This window comes from Cherax quadricarinatus, chromosome 1 (genome assembly GCF_038502225.1).
Source record: "Cherax quadricarinatus isolate ZL_2023a chromosome 1, ASM3850222v1, whole genome shotgun sequence".
NCBI lineage: Eukaryota > Metazoa > Arthropoda > Malacostraca > Decapoda > Parastacidae > Cherax > Cherax quadricarinatus.
In genome coordinates, this window is record NC_091292.1 from 26,817,398 (window position 1) to 26,823,645 (window position 6,248).

The 6,248-nt window shown below is 39.6% G+C and overlaps 1 non-coding gene across 1 annotated transcript; it reads left to right on the plus strand.

The window, feature by feature from the left end:
- The first annotated feature begins 1,032 nt into the window (after positions 1 to 1,032).
- Positions 1,033 to 1,114, plus strand: TRNAL-AAG (transfer RNA leucine (anticodon AAG)). Its single transcript has one exon. It is a non-coding gene; the product is annotated as a tRNA-Leu (tRNA).
- Positions 1,115 to 6,248: the final 5,134 nt, after the last annotated feature.

Below are 6,248 nucleotides of genomic sequence, written 5' to 3' on the forward strand. Positions count from 1 at the left end.
AAATAGTGTATGCCTATCTTATACATATAAGAGATGAAAAAAACTGAAACAAGAACAGTGACCGGATTTGATGAAAACAGAAGTTATAAGGATTTATCAAAATACGTTCCTTTCTGGATTGTATTAATGTAAGGGGAATTGTTTTAACAGTAGCTTTGAAGCAGTTGCCAGATAGGGAACCTTTGCATTCTTTAGTTAGTGAATTCCAGATTTTAGGGCCTTTTAACCACCATGAATTTCAACATAAGTTGGTGTCTTGCCTTATTTCTATCAACTCTGTTGCATCTAGCAATTAATGAAGAGTTTCAGAGCAGGGATTATATTATGCACATTAATAGAGATACACAAGACACTCACTCCTGTGTATATTCACAGAGATACACGCCTTTGAGTTTATCATACTCACTTAGACTAAGCATACGTTCGCTTGTTTTGGTTAGTTATCGCTTTTACGTGTTTAAACATTCAATGACATTACACGATCATTTCTAAATTACTTTGATTTTATTTAGGCGTCAAACACATTTTTAAACTTTTACAATGCTTTTATTTAGTAAACTATGCCAGAGTTACCCTCTCCTCCCAAAAAAGTTACAGGATTTACATTCACAGGTCTCACGTACACACATCACAGATTTCACTGTCTCACGCACACTCATCACGTCTCACGCACACTCCTCACGTCTCACACACACTCGTCACTTCTCACGCACACTCTTCACGTCTCACGCACACTCTTCACGTCTCATGCACACTCGTCACGTCTCACGCACACTCGTCACGTCTCACGCACACTCGCCACGCTTCACGCACACTCGCTACGTCTCACACACACTCGCTACGTCAAACGCACACTCACCATATGATGATTCACATACTGTACTTACGCATTCATATGTCTCAGGTACACTCGTCATATGTCCACCATACACAAGTCACGGCTTTCACATACACATGAAACAAATTTGGCGTCTCATAGGAAGTCTCACAGTGCTATCTTTCATATAAATCTTAAACACCTTCCATGACAAGGATAGCGTGGCCGAGCGGTCTAAGGCGCTGGTTTAAGGCACCAGTCTCTTCGGAGGCGTGGGTTCGAATCCCACCGCTGTCAAGTGTGTTTTTGTGATCTGTGGGTTGGTAATCAGTGCCGGTTCACAAGTGTCGGTTCACAAGTGACGTGGTGCTGGATTCGATTTCCGGGATGTGGCGCTAAGCATGAAAAATTTGATATACGTTTTGTTTCTTCACTTATCGCTAAGAAGGTACTTGGAGTGTCAGATGCTGTGGGTCGCATTTTTATGAAAATATTCGCTCTCACTCACCATCTCGCTCTATCTCTATCTTACGCACTCACACACACACACACACACACACACACACACACACACACACACACACACACACACACACACACACACACACCACTGGCAGCGATCTTCATCAAATCGATTGAAACAGAGTAGCTGCCAGAAGTTTGGAAAACAGTGAATATGGTCCCAGTATTATAAAAAAAAAAGGGGAGGGGGAGGTAGCATTTCATTACAAGTCCGTGTCACTAACATGTATATTTAGGTTATGGAGAAGATTATCAGAAGAGTAGTGGAGCTCCTGAAAAGAAGTGGATTCATATACAAGAACCAGCATGGTTTTCAAGATAGCAAATCCTGTCTCATAAATCTAACAGAGTTTGATGATAAGGTACCGAAAATTTGGAAGGAGATGAGGAGGGGGGGGTGAATTGTATATTTTTGGATTACAAGAAGGCTTTTGATAAACTACCCCCTCAAGTGACTGGTACATTGCTAGAGGAGTAGGCAGAAATTACATGAAAAGCAGAAGGAAGGAATACTTAACGGGAAGAAAGCAACGAATTGCTGTAAGGGAGGTGTCAGAATGGGAAAGTGTAATAGGTGGGGGTTCCACAAGGGTCAGTACTTGGCTCAAGACTTTCTTGTTTATGTAAATATGACAGAGGAAACTGAGTCAGAAGTGTCCCTGTTTCCAGGCAATGTGAAACTAATGAGGAGAATACAAACAGGAGTAGACCAGGAAAAAAACACAAATAGATCTTAACGAACTATGGGATTGATCTGACGATTTAACTCCAGCAAGTGCAAGTTACGAAGATCGGGGGAGAGGCAAAAGCTCTAGGAGTGTACAAGCTCAGGGGACAAAGGCTGCAAACCCTCCTGGAAGAGAAAAACCTCAGGGTGAGCATAGTTCCGAGCATTTCGCCTGAGGGACACATCAAGAGAATAACAGCTACAGTAAACACAAAACTAGCAAATTTACAGGTAGCTTTCAGGAACATCAACAATGATGCATTCACGACCTTTTACACGGCCTATGTCAGGCCCTTCCTGGAGTATGAAGCAAGTATGGAACCGCATCTGATAAACCAAGTAAAGAAACTATCAAAAAATGCAAAGGTTTACAACGAGACTAGTCTCACAGCTGAGGGATACGAATTATGAATAAAGACTAGAGGAGTAAAACCAGATGACAATAGAGGGCAAACCATACCACGGGCGGGATTTGAACCCGCGGTCAGAGAGGGGAGAAGGACCAGAGGTGAAATGATTTCGAAGTTTGAGAGGCGGGCCTCAAGTACACGGGGTCACAGCTGGAAGGTAAAAGCACAGGCGAGACAGAGATGTTAGTAAATACTTCTTTAGCCTTAGAGTGGTAAAGAAGTGGAACGACCTTGACAGCAAAGTGGTAGAGGCAGAATCCAGCTTTAAGAACTGATGTGATAGGGCTTAAGCAGCCAGGAGTGAAACTAGTAGCGGCCAGCAAAGAGTGGGACCCGGAATTGAGACTCAACCCTTGCAACCACATTAGGAGAATAAACTACTCTCTCCCTCTCTCCCTCCCTCCCTCTCTCTCTCCCTCCCTCCCTCCCTCTCTCCCTCCCTCCCTCCCTCACCCCTCCTTCTCCCTCACCCCTCCTTCACCCTCTCCCCTCCTTCTCCCTCTCATGCGACTTTGCAAGTCACTTAAATGTCACAGAAAAAAAAAATGAATAGAGTAAATCTTAGACAGAGTTCGTCATGGAAGGTGACTCTGGGAACTATAAATTTAAGGAAGATTGAGAGGCAAACCATTGCAATAGAATGCAAATTTAACGAAAAATACACACTATAAATATAAACAACACAAACAAAAAAATGGAAAAAATGTCGTCAAGAAGAGCCGGGGCCAGTATGGTCCCACAAGGATCAATACTTGTACAGTAATAAAAATTTAATGAATGACGCTACACAACAGATAAATATGTCGCCGAATAAATTTGCAGACATTACAAATTCATGCAAAATAAAAAACCGAAATGACTGTAAATCTTTATGCAAAAAAAAAAACAAAAACAATCTGAGCAAATGGAGTGACATGAGTAATGGAACTAACGCTGTCAAGTAATGGAAATATGGGAGAGAAGGAGAAAATAGTCAGATGCTTGTAGACAACAAAAGCTACATTCAGAATTACTATGCATGGTTTTATACATTTATGCATTTATACAGAGGCTGTAATAAACACGTTGTGATCAACAGAAAAGACGTGACGATAAAAATTATGAACACCATTATTATGCATATGTGAAGCGCTAAACCCGTATGGAGTATGCAGCGCAAGGAGTGGAGGCTCGACCTTCGCTCCCCTTCAGTGAGAGACAAATTTCAAAATTTTTAAACTAAATACCGGATGATGATGTAAAGGCAACAGTGAGAAACTTGTATGGTACATGAGGAAGCTTCAGGACAGAGCATTCATGGTGTGTGCAGATTGAAATGTTAAACAAGTCTTCACAAACATACCTTTGAACAGCATGCTCTCACTCTTGGTTTCCTGTTATGCACATGTTCAGAGAGACATTTTTTTCCTGTTGTGTAAAATGTCCGAATCAGATGCGTATATACATCTCATATTAGATGTGTATACATACGTCTCTCTCTCTCTCTATATATATATATATATAATATAATATATATATATATATATATATATATATATATATATATATATATATATATATATATATATATACAGAGAGAGAGAGAGAGAGAGGACAGTAGAGAAGAATTCTTCCTCCGTGAGCCATGCGTGTCGAATGAGGCGACTAAAATGCTGGGAGCAAGTGGCTAGTAACCCTTTCTCCTTATTCTAATTTCATTTAAAAACTTTTTTGCTGTTCTTTTTTTCTTTCTCCTTGTGTCCAATTTTCTCCAAATTTCTTCCATTCTATTGGTTTTATTATTCTGAAGAAATGGTCGCTGTTTAGCTTGTATGAAAGTCAAGCCAGTGAGTGGAGTCTAGGAATGATGTTTCGTGTGTTCCTGTCATCTTAATCGCTGATGTATCATTTATTATCATTTATCATTGATTAGTTTATTATTGCTGTATCATTTGTCATTGCCTTGTTATAGCCCTGGTATGCAGAAAGAGTATCTTTAATGACACTTTCAATTATCAGATATTTTATATGAAACTCCTATACAGATGGTCACCATGTTATAGATAGGGCGATCCAAAATTTTAAATAGAATGAGCCCTAAATGCGCAAGGAATAAAACAACGATATTACACCGTTTGCGAATAAATACACCATTGTTCCTGCATATGATGCACATGCTATAAATTTAAACGCAGGAGCTGGAAAATATGCTGGTCTACTCGTGTTGAAAGCTCTCATCCCAAAAGGTCAGGTCTCGTAAGTGTCACGATAACGAGAACTAAAATACCCAATACACCAGTCTACACTGAAAAAATGCAACGATCCACCGTTCAGGCGACTGCACTCAAGAACATTGTAAACAGTAGTTCACTGAGGTGGACTCGAGGCTCCGCCCTCGCACCGCTCTTCTCTCACAGATATACAAGTGACAGGACGCTTTATATACATTTTCTTTTCTCCAGAATTGGTTTTGAAGGCTTTTATTTTCATACCACTGGATTATTTATAATTTAGGCAGCTTTGATAGCCCTAGCATTTTCACTGAGCATGTAAGTCCTTTCCATTGTTTAGATGCACGCGTACATCTTTAGTATGAGATGAAATTCTTAAAAGCGTCTGTCTTGCGTGACCACGCTGTCACCTGCAGCCCAGGTCTTCCCTGATAGCCTTCACTAGCAAGTGCAGTTGAAACCTTTATCATATATATACATGCCTGAATCGCAGCTCAACCTCTAATCCATATTTTATCCAATAAAATTTATTCAGAATGCAAGGAAAACAATATGAAAAGACGCATGTCGCTTGGCAGTGTTCCTGGCCATTTTTAAAAATCAGTACAGGAGTAAAATAGAGTGAAATAAAAATCCTTCAGCACACTGTGCTGAACTTTTTACGTCAATTTGACTGAAACACGACTTGACATAACGTTCCCTCCCATACAAGACTTATTAACTTGGTAATATTGCTTACCAAATTTTAAAGCGACCGGAGTAAAATTGCAACACAAAAGTTGTGCGTTAACAAGACTGACACACAAGGATTCGAAAATAGGACGAACAAACAGGACTCGATTTATTTTTATCGTTTCTAAGCGAAGCTAGCATAAAGGAGCTTGTGACATGTGTTCCTAGTGGAGGCGTCAGTGGATAGAATTAAAAGAAGAGAGACACAAGAAAAAACTAATTTATACGCTGCAGGATTCAATAGTAAACAGAAATGGAAGGAAAATTTTACAAGATGACAGAGACAGTACTCAAGATATACCTGGAAACCACGAACATATTTGTGTCAGCAAGGAAGAAATAATATGAAAAGAGAGTGAACGGTTTACGAAGTGATGTCCGAGAATCAAAAGATAAGAGTAAGAGGGAATGAAAAATATAAGAAAAAACGAAGTCGGTGAAAACAAGAAACAAAACAGAAGAGCTAGGAATAGCTATACAAGGATGAGAACTGAAAGGGGAACGGTAAAAAAAGTTTAAAAGAAACGCAATAAGGAAGGACTGAACTGGTAGATAATATATGAAGAACCGTAAAGGTTCAAATGGGCTTTTACCATGTAATAAAAAAGATATTACATTGCAAAGAGAAGGCGAACGGTGCGACCCTATAATAAAAAACTTCAACAAGTCAACAGAAACGAGGAAAGCGCCTGAAAGCTAGACAATTGAGCATGTTATCCCAAAGGACAAAATGAAAAATAGAAAGGAAATACTAACCTATATTCCACTTTCAATGACCAGCATACCCGTTAAGTACTAGAAACGATAATTAAGAAATAGAACATGTAAAA